Raw genomic sequence first — 16,009 nt, 5'->3', positions numbered from 1 at the left:
CATAATTTCAATCCCACAGGAAATTTTAATATTTCAACATTTGTTTTCATCCCAAATCAGCACAAAAAACTCATAATGAAATTTTCCCAAAAAACATTTATTCAGAAAGAGTGAAATATTTCACAAAACATTTCAACAGTCCAAAAATCAAAATATTTTGTTATGTTCAACTGAGATAAAACACTGAGATAAACATTGAGTCAGTCCAACATTAAACTATTTGCTCATTGTGGTACTTGACCTCACTGAAGTTGTAGTTCAAGATCCTGAATCCCCCATTCTCCCCTATGGCCCAGGCTCCCCAGTCTTCATCTCCTTTGATGCACCCAGAGTTATGCAACTCTCCTAGTGCACCACACAGGCTGGACAGAGGGGAGTTGACATCAAATTATGGGAAATGTAGTCTTCCAGGGAGTCTGGCCTATGGCAGAGAATCAGGGCCCCACAAGGCAATACCCCACAAAAGGGAAACCCAACTTTTGTTGAACTGACCGATTCAGGTCAAACCAGCCTAAAACAGAATATTTCATTTCCATTTTCCCTGATTTAAAAAAAAATAAAAATTTCAACAAACTATATTATTACAACTAATTGGAACTGGATATGCCCCAGACAGATGGCTTCCCCAACAAACCATCTGACAGAAGTGTTCCTAACTCATGTGCAGTTACTATATGATTCTAATATGTTGGGCCATATTTACAGGACAGTGGGTAAAGCCTACCGACTAATGCAAAAATTTGTAGGAAATTCTGTGAGGATGCTATGAAGTGTTTGTCTACCCTGATTTTTTTCCCATGGACTTTTCCTGCAGGAGGGCATGATCTGGACAATGAAGACAGAGTTTAATTGCACATTTATGCAGTGTACATCTTCTCTTTAAACAGAATAGTTTGTGGCCAATACACCTGTCCTTGCCTTGACATATCTGTTTAGTATATTTTACATAAGTGTTTCAACTATATTATGTACAACCACTTTCACAGTAGTTCACCTGAGTCAATATGTAGGCCATACTTATAGGACAGGGGTCTCTATCCTGGGAAAAAATGACTCTGAAAAAGACCTGAGGTCATGGTTTATACTCAGCTGAATATGAGCTCCTAGAGCTATGCTGTGACCACATGGGCTAATATAACCCTGGGATGTATAAATAGGTGAATCTTGAGTATGAATAGAGAAGTTATATTACCCCTGTATTTGGCACTGATGCAACCACTACCGGAACACTGTATCCAGGTCCGGTGTCAGCAATTCAGCAAGGCTGTTGATAAATGGGAGAGGGTTCAGAGAAAGATTAAAGGATTAGAATCAGGAAACTCAATCTATTTAGTTTAACAAAGAAGGTTAAGGGGTGAGGTGATCACATTCTATACATATTTACATGGGGAACAGAAATTTGATAATAGGCTCTTCAACCTGGCAGACAATGGTCTAACAAGATCATAGAATCATAGACTATCAGGGTTGGAAAGGACCTCAGGAGGTCATCTAGTCCAAACCCCTGCTCAAAGCAGGACCAATCCCCAACTAAATCATCCCAGCCAGGCTTTGTCAAGCCAATGACTGGAAGTTGAAGCTAGACAAATTCAATTTGGAAATGAGGAATACATTTTTAACTGTGAGAGGAATTAACCACTGGAACAATTCACCTAGTATCATGGTGAATTTTCCATTACTGGCGATTTTTATATCAAGATTGGATGTTTTTCTTAAAAGATATTCTCTAGTTCAAACAGTAATTAATTTGGGGAAGTCCTGTGGCCTGTGTTATACAGGAGGTTGGACTATATGAGCAGAGTAGTCCCTTCTGACCTTAGAATATCTGAATCTATAGCCTTTGACTCAGGAGACCCAGATTCAATTTTTTATTATGCTGCCAACTTCCTGTGTGACCTACGGCAAGTTGTTTATTCTTTCTGTACCTCAGTTCCCAATTAGGACAATGGGGATGTTGTGAAGATAAATACTTTATGGTTTGTGGAACTAAAGATACTATAGTGATGGGGCCATTTCTAAACAGAATTGGCTGCATGATTCATGGCCGGGGCTGAACTCTGTCCACCTCTAAACGCCATTGGCTTCTCTAGCACACAGCCCATTTATTTGAGTTGAGTGCTGGAGCTAGGATTTAGCCCTTTGCCAACTGAAAAAAGATGGTATAAATTTCAGTGGTACCTCAACATGTGAGAGGAAGAAATCTTGTTATATTGCACTTCAGATAGTTCAGTCCATTCAAGACAATCTAATTTATATTTATTAAATGAGACAGCATTCTCAAAATGACAGCGTTTCAGCCAAAGACATAAACAATGTTTCTCAAGACATAGTCCAGAAGCAACACGGTGCTTTAAATAATGCTTCCTGTTTTTTCAGAATCATCATTCCCAGTTCCTAATTATCTATAATAGGAAGATTTACTGATATACATTCACAGTGATCTCCAAGTCACTTCCAGGTATGAATTAGTTTCTTCAAATAACAAACCTTTCATTTTCACTAGTTACAATGTTGCTTTAGGTAAATGTCTTTTTCAATCATGTAAACATAATATGAAGGTGAGATATTAAAAATCCAAGTTAGACTTTCCAAGTATGTCATCCAGTCCTGAAGATGAAAGAGATCACACCCTAGACTACCAGATTAATATCAAATATGCTTTTAAACGTTTACTCTTCAAATATAACTTATACTGGTAATATAGATTTAGATCAATTGTTTTTGCTAATTCTTTAAATCATTAATAGTAGCAGGAAGTAGATGTAATAGCCTGGCTGTGGGTTTGATTTGGATATTAATTGAAAGGATTTGAGGAACCAGCATATAGTCACGTTTTCTTTGGGTACAAAATATTGCAATGAACACAAACTTTCTTTCAAAACAAGAAAGAAGCTAAATTGAGAGAGCAAAACCAAAGGGGTTCTCTCTCTTATTAATAGGCTGAGTGCCAAGAGGTAGGAGAAAAGAATTTGTTTTGATCTCATTTGAGAAATAGCAAACATATCAATTTTAAAAGAAACACATTAGCTTACATTTGAAACTGCCAGTATTGCAAGGATATCAAACACACGTAGCATTGTAGATACATGTTGAACCAGACATTAACATTTTTTAGATTTACCCCTGTTTATCCATTAAAGCCCCGATCCTGCAAATACATAAGTATGTATGTGTAGTGGTCTCTCGCCCTCAAGTGGGGAGGGAGGCCACTCCACCTCACTGTGTCAGGTCGGAGCACTCGGGTTTGGGCCCCGCTGCCGGGGCCAAGCAATAAGCAGCCTCTAGGTCTGTAGCCCCCAGCAGAGGTAAACAACAATTAATAGCCTGGTGCTCTAGCCAAGTGGTTCTCAGCTGAGGGTCTGCAGTCCCCTGGGGGTCTGCGAGCCCTGGGAGTCTGTGGCTGAAACCCAGAGCCAGAATCCTAGTGCCCCTGCGGAGTTGAAGCCAGGAGGCGCGGGGCTGAAGCCCCAGTCCCCGGCGCCCCCCTGGGGCTGAAGCCGGGAGGCACAGGGCTGAATCCCAGAGCCCTGGTGCTCCCTATGGGGCAGTAGCTCTGAGCCCATTGGCAGAGTTGGGCACAGGCTGGAGGCAGGGCCAGTGCAAGGATGTTTCGCGCCCGAGGCGAAACTTCCACCTTGTGCCCTCCCCCCTCCCCGAGCCCTGAGGCAGCTCCCCGCCCTGAGGTGCCCCCGCCACGGCAGCTCCCTACCCCCTCCCATGGCAGCTCCCCACCCTCCCCCCAGCCCAGGGAGCCGTGCAGCAGCTCCCCACCCCCGTGTGGTAGCTCCCCTCCACACACCCTGAGGCGCTCTCCTGCGGCAGCTCCCCACCCTCCCACTCCGCCCTGAGGTGGCCCCCTGTGGCAGATCCCCACCCCCCCCGGCCTGGGGAGCCATGTGGCAGCTCCCCACCCCAGCTCACCTCTGCTCCGCCCCCTCCCCGAGCACGCCATCGCTGCTCCACTTCTCCCGCCTCCCAGGCTTGTGGCGCCAATCAGCTGTTTGGTGCCGCAAGCCTGGAAGGAAGCGGGGCGGCGTGCTCAGGGGAGGAGGTGGAGCAGAGGTGAGCTGGGGCGGGGAGTTCACCTGCGTGCTGCCCCCACCTTACTTGCTGCAGGTGGCCCTTCCCCCCGCCCCAGCTCCCTCTGCCTAAATGCCTACGATGACTGGGGTGGCCGAAGATCCGGCCACCGCGGTTACCGCCGAAGAAAATGTCGCCCCCCAAATGCTAGCGCCCTAGGCGACTGCCTAGGTCACCTAATAAGTTGCACCGGCCCTGGTTGGAGGTGGGACACCAGAGCCAGGCAGTGCAGGGTAGCTGCTGCTCTGGCTGGTGCCATGCATTCCCTCGTCTCCTGCTGGTGCCCTGGACTGAAGCTGCCTCTCAGCTCCCAGCCCCCTTTGCTCCTGCAGAGGCAGCCGGTAAGAGCTGCCTGGGTGGGGAGACCTGGCTCCGTGGCTGTCAGATCCCTCCAGGAAGAGGGACTGCAGGGGAGCCCTCCCAGCCAGCACATGGCCCCTAATACTCCTCTCCCTATACCCTGAGGCTACGCCCTCTCTGTACCCCCTGCCCACACACAGCCCCTAGCTACCCCCTCCCTGCACCCTGAGCTACCCCACTGCCCACACACAGCCCCTAGCTACCCCCTCCCTGCACCCTGAGCTACCACCCTGCCCACACACAGCCCCTAGGTATCCCTTCCCTGCCCCCTGAGCGACCACCCTGCCCACACACAGCCCCTAGGTATCCCTTCCCTGCACCCTGAGCTACTCCATCACTGCACACAGCCCCTAGGTACCCCCTCCCTGCACCCTGAGCTACTCCATGCCCACACACAGACCCTAGCTATCCCCCTCCTGCACCCTGAGCTACCCCCTGCCTGCACACAGCCCCCAGCTAACCCCTCCCTGCACCCTGAGCTACCCCCAGCCCACACACAGCCCCTAGCTACCCCGTCCCTTCACCCTGAGCTACCCCATCACTGCACACAGACCCTAGCTATCCTGTCCCTGCATCCTGAGCTACTTCATCACTGCACACAGCCCCTAGCTACCCCCTCCCTGCACCCTGAGCTACCCCCTGCCTGCACACAGCTCCTAGCTACCCCCTCCCTGCACCCTGAGCTACTTCATCACTGCACACAGACCCTAGCTACCCCCTCCCTGCACGCTAAACTGTTTTCAAACTTTTTGAGCTAAGTTATAATTTTTGGTTGCAACCCCCACCCCAAACCCAGACAGGCTGGGTGGCCCGCTGGGGTGAGTCAGGGGGTGGAGTGACATTGCCTTCCTGGACCCCGCCATGTGGAGGTGGCTTGAGCCCCACTGGCCCCTTGCCCCCCCCCACCCCCGCCAAAAAATAGAAGTTAAAATACGCCTATGCCCAAGGCCTCTGCCCCGAGGCCCTCCCACCCCCACTGGGCCCTGGAATTTTTATAGCATGAGAGGGGCCTCAGAGAGAAAAAGGTTGAGAACCCCTGTTCTAGCTTCCTCGGGCGGGGAGAGCAGTAAGCAGTCTCTAGCCCAGAGTCTCCCAGCTTGGGCTGCTGCAATCAAGAGGGTACAACTCTGGCCCTCTACATGAGGCAGAGCATAAACAGTCTTTAGTCCACAGCATCCTGGCTGGAGCAGACAGCAAGTAACAGTCTGAGGCTCTGGCCTTTGAGTGGGTCGGAACAGGGAGTGGGCTTTAGTCTAAGCCTCCTGGCTAAGGCAGCCAGCAAACACACAGTCTAAATGGTCACCATCTTGTGACAGGGGCAAGCCACAAGCCAAGCTCAGGCTTTCTGGCCTAGGGGTGAATAGGCTGCCACCCAGGGGTAGGGTTGGCAGCGGGAGGTAGGTGGACCTGGGCCCACGCAATTCCACTGGGTCCTAGCTCAAGGCCCTAAAAGTGGTGGAGTGTTCAACCACTGGGTCAGTGAGGAATCCAGCCGCAACATACTGACCCCTGCTCTGGCAACAATACTGGACTAAAGTCTGGTTTCCCTGGGCTAATTCCTACCACAGTCTGGAGAAGGGGTTCCATAGTCCAAGGGTCCTCTGTCTCCTCAGTGTATATTGCGGACAGCAGTTCTGGCAACTCCTCCCCAGGGTTAGTCTCCTCTGGAAGTAAGGTAGGGTGCTGTGCTGTCCTGCATTGTGCAGGCTCAGCTGCAGCAGTCAGCAGCAGACTGGAGAGGTTTGTCTCCTTCTGTGGCTCCCATTCACCTGAGCTCCAGGGCCCTCCCTTTGTACTGCCTGTTCTGCCTCGGTACTTATGGCGAGGTAGGAGGGACGAGTCTGGTTCCACCCACCATGGTGGGAGGCCACTCTGCCTCATTACAGTATGTAACTTTACCCCTATAAGTCATCTCCCCACTTAGTCCTCATGTGAGTAAAGTTGCACTTAAATGTTTTCAGGATCAGAGCCATAGGCCCAGATCCAACAAAGCACATAAGCAGATGCTTGACTTTAACCATGTAAATATGTCCACTTAAGCCTGACTTAAGTGCTTTTGTGAATAAGAAGGAACATAAGCATGAACTTCGAGGCTCAGATTCATAGGCGCTGTCTCTGTGGGTGCTCCGGGGCTGGAGCATCCAAGGGCATAGGCATCGACTTCTGCTCCTGCCAGTGGTTGCTCGACCCACCTCTGCCCCCGGCCCCGCCCAGATTCTACACCTGTCCTGCCCTCTTTCCAACCCCTTCCCCAAAGTCCCTTCCCCAACTCCGCCCCCTTCCTGCCCCTATTCTGACTCCTTCCCCAAATCCCTGCCCCGGCCCTGCCTCCTCTCCTCAGCTTGCCATGTTCCCACTCTTCCCCCTCCCTCCAAGCACACCGCCAAACAGCGGGGGAAGTGCTGGGAGGTAGGTGGAGGAGCTGGGACGCGGCACGCTCAAGGGAGGAGGTAGGCATGGGGGAGGGGAACTTGGCTGCTGGTGGGTGCAGAGCACCCACTAATTTTTCCCCGTGGGTACTCCAGCCCCAGAGCACCCACGGAGTCAGCGCCTATGCCCACAGGAAAAAAACTGTGGGTGCTCAGCACCTACCAGCGACCCTACTGATCAGCTCCTCCCCACCCCACAGTGCCTCCCGCTCGCCAGTGATCAGCTGTTCAGTGGCATGCAGGAGATGCTGGGACGGAGCGGGAGGAGCATGGGCAGGAAGAGGTGGAGCGAGGGTGCAGTGTGCTCAGGGGAGGGGACAGAACAGGTCGGGAAGAGGCAGGGTGGAGGTGGAGCAGGGAAGAGGAGGGTCATAGGTGAGGCCTTGAGCAAAGGGGTGGCCTGAGTGGAACAGGGGTTGAGCACCTGGGGGAACCAGAAAGTCAGCGCCACTGCTCAGATTTTAAGCTCTTTAGGGCAAGGGCTTATATTTATGTATCTTCTGAGAAATGGATCTTAAAGTGCCCATAAACCAATATCATGTTTTAATGTCTCAAAAGAGATTGTAGAATATGTTTGAAGCATTTTTACTTCAGACAAACACCTTTGCCCTTGAAACAAGCATGGAAAATTTCAGCCCACAAGGAATTTGAGGAAATTAGGAGCAGTTAAACAAGGGAGGTTAGTCTGGAAGCTGGAACTCAGCCTGAGCTACAGCATGTGTTCAGCAAAGCATGTTATAATAACCATTAAAATACTGAAGTCAGCACTGCCTCCACACCACCATAACACTGGGTGTAGACTATCAATGCACAGTAATGCCAGAAGTCACTGAGTGAAGCAAAATACCTCAGCATGCGGTTGTTTTAATTAAAGTTGTAAGCAAAAAGATCATACTTAAGAGGCTCATTAAATGACAAGGAGGGGTCTAGACTGAAGATTTTTATGTCAAGATGCCTTCCTGTTTTTTCTGGTATTTTACATATCAAAACATTTTTTCTCTTTCTAGCCTTTGAGCACTAATTCTTCCTATATTTTGACGAAGCTTCCAAGAAAGACAGGCCATTGTAGTTAGCGTGCAGTTTCAGGACTCTAATATGCTCTGATGGGTAAAACATTTCTGCTGTCTTACTGCAAGAGACATTTATTAATGGATGGGCTGATAATGCTTATTATGTGCCTGAGATAGCCTCAAAAGAGCCAGAGAATACAACTGTAGGTGAACAATGTCTGTTCTTGTGAGCGTTTCTTAGCAATAAATTGGATTTTCAATTCAAAATGTATCTCATTTTATGGAGAAAAAGCAATCAGCCCTTTGAGAGTCTACTAGCAATAGAAAGAATTAGGAAAATAAGCAAAGACAGACAGCAAGTTTTCAAAGTCACACAATGCATCAAAGGGAAAAGAAATCAGAATCTAATTGAGGCCCAGCCTTCTGTATCGTTTAGTTCTGGTTCACCTGAGGAGAGGAATGCTAGTTTTCTAGTATTAAGTGCTATGGTAACTGGGACTGAAAAAAATACAGTCACATCGGTAGGTCAGGTACAGTCTGGTAATTCATTTTTTATTTACCTCAGTATTAAAACATGTATTCCATTAAATACATTTGAAAATATAATAGTCTCTAGTATTCTAGAATCTTAAGGATAAAGTCACAGATACTGTTTTATGTTAAAACTTGTTAAGTTGTATCTGAATAGATGGATGTAAACAAAATTATTCTTCAGGGCTTAGTTCTGAGACAACTGCTATTTCTCCTGTATGAAAACTACTCCCTAAGGAGATGCAAATTATTTGGTGGTACTTAATGGCCTTGTGGTAATTACTATGCCATTTGAGTTCTCAAAATTGCAATATCTAGTGTATAGCTGTGGCATCAAAAATTCATATGGCTGCATCTGAAATAAGATGCTAAGACAGGGAATTGTAAAATGACATAATTTGATATATATAATTGTAGCATGAAGTCAGCTACAAGCCTTAGGCCACTACGAGTTCAATAAGGGATCAGACACAGGTCAGTTAGATGCTCTGAACATTTTATTAGTAGAGAACTGCAAGTCTTTAGTTCGGTTTAGAGGAGTACTGATGCTCACAGTTATAAATAATGTACTGGTATACTATTACCAGTTATAAAATGAAAATAGTTTTAGCCCAGATAAAGCCAAAGGGAAATAATTTAAAGGTAGGATCAGATTCTGCAAATCCTACATATGTTGAATAGCATTTATTCACAAGTAGTCCTGAAGGACCACTTGCATGAGTAAGTGCCATTTGGCATGATTAAGCGTTGCAGATTCTGGCCCTAAATAAAGAGGAAATGGAGATCTAACCAGTATATATTACAGAGTTATTTTGGCCAATCGCTCATTCTGGCATGGATGAGGAGCAATCCAAAGCCCTGAATCAACAAAGCACATACTGAACTCTAAGCACTTGCTTAAGTCCCATTGACTTAGAATTTGAGCACATGCCCAAGTGCTTTGCTGAATGAGGACTCAAATAGGGTGATTGTGTTTCTCTTTGCTGAATACAAAGGCCCATTCCTTCTCCCATTGAAATCAGTAGGAGTTTTGCCATTGACTTCTATGGGAGCGGGATTTGGCTGTTACTTCTTACCGCTATATGCAAGTTTACCTGGATTGTACAACATATGTAAGAATAAAAGAATAATATTTAACTCCTTGGATAATTCCAATGGCATCTTAAAGGCAGTGGGTGGGATATTAAGTTTGTTAAACACCTCACACCAGCACTTTTAAGATAGCACTGGAAAGGGTCCAACACATATAGTGGCCTTTCTGATGCCCTATCCTCCTCCTAGCACCACAGTTCATATTTTGTGTGCTCTTGGGCTGCAGTGCAATCTGAGGCATAATGCCCCAGATCATGGAAATGTAGGACTGGAAGGGACCTCAAGAAGTCATCTAACTCATCCCTTCACACTGAGGCAGATTTAAATATACCTAGACCATCCCTGACAGATGTTTGTTCTTAAAAACCTCCAGTGACAGAGATTCCGCAACGTCCCTGGGCAATGTCCCTGTTCTACTGCTTAGCTATCCCGATAGTGAGAAAGTTTTTCCTTATATCCAACCTAAATCTCCCTTCCTGCAAACTAAGCCCAGTACTTTTTTTTCTAACCCTTAGTGGACATGGAGAACAATTGATCACCATCTTCTTTATAACAACCTTTACATATTTGAAGACTGTTATCATGGCCCTCCTCAGCCTTCTCCTCTCCAAACTGAATATGCCCAGTTCTTTCAGCTTTTCCTCATAGGTCAGGTTTTCTAACACTCATCATTTTTGTGCTCTCCTCTTGACTCTCTCCAGTTTGCCCACATTTATCTTAAAATGTGCTGCCCAGAACTGGACACAGTACTGAAGCTGGGGCCTCACTAGTGCAGAGCAGAACAATTACCTTCTGTATCTTACATATGACATTCCTATTAATATATCTCAGTATGATATTTGCCTTTTTTTGCAATAGCATCACATTTTTGCTTCATATTCAATCTGTAATCCACTATAACTAAGGCTGCAATTCTTTCATGGAGGTGGCAGAAGTCACGGATTCCGAGACTTTCCACAAACTCTGTGACTTCCAAAGCAGCTGACTTCAGGGCCACTGCTGGAGCAGCCACAGCTGGAGCGACCCGAGGCCAGCCGCACCAACCACTGCTCAGGAGGCCCCGGGCAGCTGGCTCCTGGGACCACCCGAGCAGCAGCCAGTGCAGCTGGTCCCACAGACCGCCTGAGCAGGAGTCCTGGGGAACATCTGAGCAGCAGTCCCAGGGGGCTGCCCTGGGGCCAGCCGCAATAACCACTGTTCGGCTGGTTCCAGTCAGCTGACCAAGTAGCGGCGGTCCCGGGGCACCGGGAAGCCATCCGGAGAGCGGTCCCCAGGAGCAGTGGCTGGGGGGAAGTCAACCCGCAGCACTAGAGCAGAGCCCCCCAGGCGGGACCCCAGAAGTAGAGTTTTAGTCATGGGTATTTTTGGTAAAAATCATGGGCAGTTTCACAGGCTGTGAATTTTTATTTATTGCCCGTGACCTAAATATTGACTAAATACTAGCCTTAACATAACCCCCAGATCTTTTCCTGCAATATTACCACCTCGCCAATTATTCCCCTTCTGTAATTGTGCGCTTAATTTTTTTCCTTCCTAAGTGCAGTACTTCACTTTTGTCTTTATTAAATTTCATCTTGTTGATTTCAGACCAGTTCTCCAACTTATCAAGATCATTTTAAATTCTAAACATGTCCTTCAAATTGCTTGCAACCCCGGCCAGCTTGATGTCATCTGCAAATTTTATAAGCAAGCTTTTCACTCCATTATTCAAGTCTCAGTAAAAATATGGAATAGTACCAGAACCAGGATAGACCCCAGCAGGACCCCTGTCATAGGGCCCTCAGTGGCCAGGGAGCTTAGTAGCTAGATCGTTGGTTAGGGGGGCTGTAGGGGGACTTGACTCCTCCTTCTCCCTCAGGTCCTGGCCCAGGGTCCTGTGTCGCTCAACCCCTAAACAGGGGAGATGGATCTTTCTCCCAGCCATGAGGGGGTGTCTAGGACCTGTTTTCCTGGCCTGCTCCCTATGCAAGTCCTTTTAGTCTGGGACATGGCCCTGCTAGTCCAATTGCCCCATGGTTGGGGCTTATCTGTAGGTTCCCCTTGGCAAGGGAAGATTTACTTGCCTCCAGTGACTGTGCTGACAGGCAGGTTGCTGGTCTGTGCCTTCAGGCAGGCATACAGAGATCTCCTGCCTCTTTGCCAGTCAGCCCCTGACTGAGCCAGGCTCCCTTCTTTTCTCCCCCATCCAGGCCTGGTATTGGCTGCAGGTACAATGGGGTGAGGTTAGCTGAACCCACAGGTGTTCTTTAACCCCTGCTGTGCCCAACTGCAGTCTCTCTGCTCCTTCACAACCCCCCTTATGTCCTCCCAGTTTGACAACAAACCATTGATAACTAGTGTTTGAAATGGTCTTTCAACCAGTTATGCACCCATCTTAAAGTAATTTCATCTAGACTACATTTCCCTAGTTTGCTTATGAGAATGTCATGTGGAACAGTGTCAAAAGCCTTACTAAAGTCCAGGTATCTCACTTCTGCTGTTCCCTTTTATCCACTAAGCTAGTTACACTATCGAAGAAAATTATACACCGTTCACATTTTCCTTCCCCTGCTTCTTTTCTATTGTCTCCCATTTTTAGTGTTTTTAAAAGGAAATTCAATGCAAAACAACTATATAAAAGCAAGTTTCAGAACAAAATTAATGCAAATTGAGAATTAAAATGTACAAAAGCTGAGTATATTATTTTTGAAAGCCTCCCAATGTGCTGGGTGCCTCACAAAAACAATTATGGACCTTGTCCCTACTCTGAAGAACATACAGTCAAAATTACGGTTCCTCCAAGCAACAGTAACTCAGCCACTCAGCACATGTATAGTCATGCATGCATATATTACAACTGTTAGTATAAATAGGTCATCTTTATCACCAACCACATTTCAGGGCTGAAAACCAGTGCTTTGGCTTTGCAGGAATAAAAAGTTTGATGTTTGTGCAATACCTCATCACGTGAAGTCTCATAATAGAATTTTATTTCCAGTCTCCTGAGGCACAATGCTTTGCTGTAGCGTCACCTTCCCACTGTTACAGGAGCGGGCAGAGGAAGGATTACTAAAATAAAATAAAAACAGCATTTTTGAAAGAGGACAAACTTAATTAATTCATAAAGAAGATTGAAGGAAAGAAAGTCCTGAAAATATGTCATAAGTTTTCTCCATTTGATCAGAGACGTACCATAGTCCAACACAGCACTACTGAAGCTTCTACATTTAAATAACTACTGGCTCACGCGCTCAGGATTTGGAGCAATTTCATCATGAAGAAGTGTGAAGGAAGAGAACGTACAAGGCCAGGGTGGCTGCAGGTTTGTTTCAGTGAACAAACAGGCTGTTCTGCACAATTTACAAAACAAACTATATTAATAGGCCACATTTTCAAATCTGATGTAACAGAGTGCTATCTCGGGGCACACCCCGTTGGGGCACAGCATGGTCCTGCATGCACCCTGCCCTCAGCTCCCTCATGGTTCTTACAATTACTTACTCACAGGTCAGAATACTTAAGTAAGAACCCCCTTTGTGGGACCATATTTATTAAGTATTTTTCAGAATACAGGCACTTTGGTCCCTCAGTCCCAAAACTTTCTTCTCTTGGTTCAGGAGTCTCACAGCCCTCTTCCCTGAGGCCTTTCCTGGTAGGTATTTTCCTCTACAAACTATCCACTCTCTCTCCTCCTCTAAGGCTCTCAGAAGACTTATCTCTCATCTCCAACTCATACCTTGATTTAGCCACATGACGTGCCTGTCATGTGACTGTGATATTTGTCCCCACGTGGGGGAGAGAGCTGAGTGAGTCACAGGTTGGGCTGGACCCACTACCTCTTAAAGGGGCCAGTTACCCTGTGATACCTAGGTGCTCAAAGTTAGGTTCTTAGATTCATATTAATCATTGAAATATAAGTAGCCTAATTTTTAGTAGAACTGAGCACTCACAAATCATAGTGAAATCGATGTGAGGCTGACGCTATTCAGCATCTTTGAAAATCAGACCGTTTATATTTATAGAGAGTCAAAAAATCATAGAAATGTAGGGCTGGAAGGGACCTCAAAAGGTCATCAAGTCCAGCCATCTGCACTGAGACAGGACCAAATAAACCTAGACCATCCCTAACAGGTGTTTGTCCAACCTGTTTTTAAAACTTCCAATAATGGGGATTCCACAACCTCTCTTGGGGTATGGCTACACTGGCGAGTTGCAGCGCTGGAAAGCCTCCACCAGCGCTGCAATTAGTAAGTGGCCACACCTGCAGGGCACTTCCAGCGCTGCAACTCCCTGGCTGCAGCGCTGGCTGTACACCTCACTCAGCATGGGGAATAAGGATTGCAGCGCTGGTGCTGCAGCGCTGGTCATCAGGTGTGGCCACACACCAGCGCTGTGATTGGCCTCCAGGGAATAAGGATGTATCCCAGAATGCTTTTATAAATTACTCTCTTTGTTTTGTTATGCAGCCTTTCTTTGTTTTGTTATGAACGAGCTCCGATCGGAGCTCCGGAGCTCCGTTGCTTATCTAAAAAACAAACAGAGCTCCTGTTTGCTGTGATCATCTGTACCTGGCTGTAAACAATCAAATGAGAGGCAGGCAGGCAGTGAATGAAACAGCGGGGAGTCGTGTTGGCTGCAGGCTGTTTGCAATTAAGAGTTAAGACTAAGGGGTCGGAAACATGTTCTGATTTTTCAAGTCAGGAAGCTAAACACACAGTGTTGGCTCCAAAAATCCCCTCTCTCTTTCCCCCCGCTCCCTGTCACACTAGACCCCACTCCACCCCCCTCTTTTGAAAAGCACGTTGTGGCCACTTGAATGCTGGGATAGCTGCCCGTAATGCATCACTCCCAACAGCACTGGAAATACTGCAAATGTGGCCACACACCAGCGCTGGTAGCTGTGAGTGTGGCCACACACCAGCGCTGGCCCTGCACAGCTGGATGACCAGCGCTGCAAACTACCAGCGCTGCAAACCGTAAGTGTAGCCATACCCTTGGAAACCTATCCCAGCAGTTAACTACATATATAGTTAGCAAATGTTTCCTAATATCTAACCTAAATCTCCATTGTGGCAGATTAAGCCTATTACTTCTTGTCCTACCTTCAGCGGACATGGAGAACAATTGATCACTTCGCACTTCATAGCAGCCTTTAACATATTTGAAGACTGTTATCAGGTACCTCCCTCTCCCACGCCTTCTTTTCTCAAGACTAGGACTTAGGTCCTAGTCAACTAAATATGGACCTAGGAGCCCAACTCTGAGCACTCTGCTTTGAAAATTTTGCTAAAATGCATAAATTAGCATATTCTTAACATAAAGTATTAATAAGCCAAAGGGGTTGATACCAGGCTCAGGCCTGGTTACACTGTCTCTAAAGAGATGCAGCAGAACAAGAAAGGATTCAAAGACAGGTAGTAGAAATAATGAAAAACTTGGAAAGATTTCCATTTGGGAGAGACCAAAAATTATTATGATTATTATTTGCATTATGGTAAGCGTGACTTTAGAGCCACTTTTGTGCTACAGTTTACAGTCTAAAAGCAGATTAGTAAATTTTGTTTAGAAAGCAGAGCCCAGATAAACAAAGGGACTCAGTGTTGCAGTGCCTATATTGTAAGGGCCTTGAAAGTCACTGGAATCCATAAACCCTGAGTGAGGTACCTTGGCTCCCTGTACAATGAATTGACGGGGAGAGGACAGGTACCTCAGAATAGGGTCTGCAAAAGTCAGTATGCTAGGCAGGAAGCCGCATAAACTAGCCAATGGGAAGTGCTACTGAGAGGATGTGCTGAACCCTGCCCTTCTTGCAGAGTAAAGCACCTAAGTCTGAGCTAGAGGGAGGTGGCTATCTCTGTTTGCGATCCACAGCAGGGAACCCCTCTCCTGGAGTCAGGTGGCTCAGGCATCTACGACATTTCTTGCGAGAATGGTTTAGGCGCCTGCCTTGCTCCACACAAAATGGCTAGGAGTGGAGGTAAAGAGGAGGAGGAGGTGGCCTTCCTGATAATTTTTAGCCCAGTAGTAAATGTATTCATCCAGAATGTTGGAGACTCTTGTACAATTCCCCCTTCTCCCTGATGAGAGGGATTTAAGCAGGGGTCTCCCACTTCTCCATGAATGTCCTAACTACTATGTACCCAATAATGAGACACTGTAGTCATCTAGTCCAGCCCCCTAAGCTGATACAGGACAAAATATATCTATTACTTCTTCTACCTTCAGTGGACATGGACAACAATCGATCACCATCCTCTTTATAACAGTCTTTTACATACTTGAAGACTGCTAGCAGGTCCATGCTCAGTCTTCTTTTCTCAAAACTAAACATGCCCTGTTTTTTTAACCTTTCCTCATAGGTCAGGTTTTATTAACCTTTTTTTTCATTTTTGTTGCTCTCCTCTGGACTATCTCCACATTGTCCATATCTTTCCTATATTGCAGCGCTCAGAATTGGACACCGTACTCCAGCTGAGGCCTCGCCAGTGCCGAGTAGAGTGGGATAATTACCTCCCATGTCTGACATAC

At 46.7% G+C, this 16,009-nt stretch overlaps 1 long non-coding RNA gene across 1 annotated transcript in view; it reads right to left on the bottom strand.

Moving 5' to 3' along the window:
* Positions 1-249: 249 nt before the first annotated feature.
* The window catches only part of LOC120400876, a 46,772-nt gene continuing 31,012 nt past the window's right edge, over positions 250-16,009 (bottom strand). Inside the window, exons 4-5 of the long non-coding RNA XR_005596125.1 lie at positions 12,441-12,550; positions 250-1,264 (exon numbers count right to left, since the gene is read on the bottom strand). This is a non-coding gene — a long non-coding RNA (uncharacterized LOC120400876). The remainder of the gene's footprint in view (positions 1,265-12,440; positions 12,551-16,009) is intronic.

This window comes from Mauremys reevesii, linkage group 1, assembly GCF_016161935.1.
Source record: "Mauremys reevesii isolate NIE-2019 linkage group 1, ASM1616193v1, whole genome shotgun sequence".
NCBI lineage: Eukaryota > Metazoa > Chordata > Testudines > Geoemydidae > Mauremys > Mauremys reevesii.
This window is presented reverse-complemented; position numbering and strand designations above follow the sequence as displayed.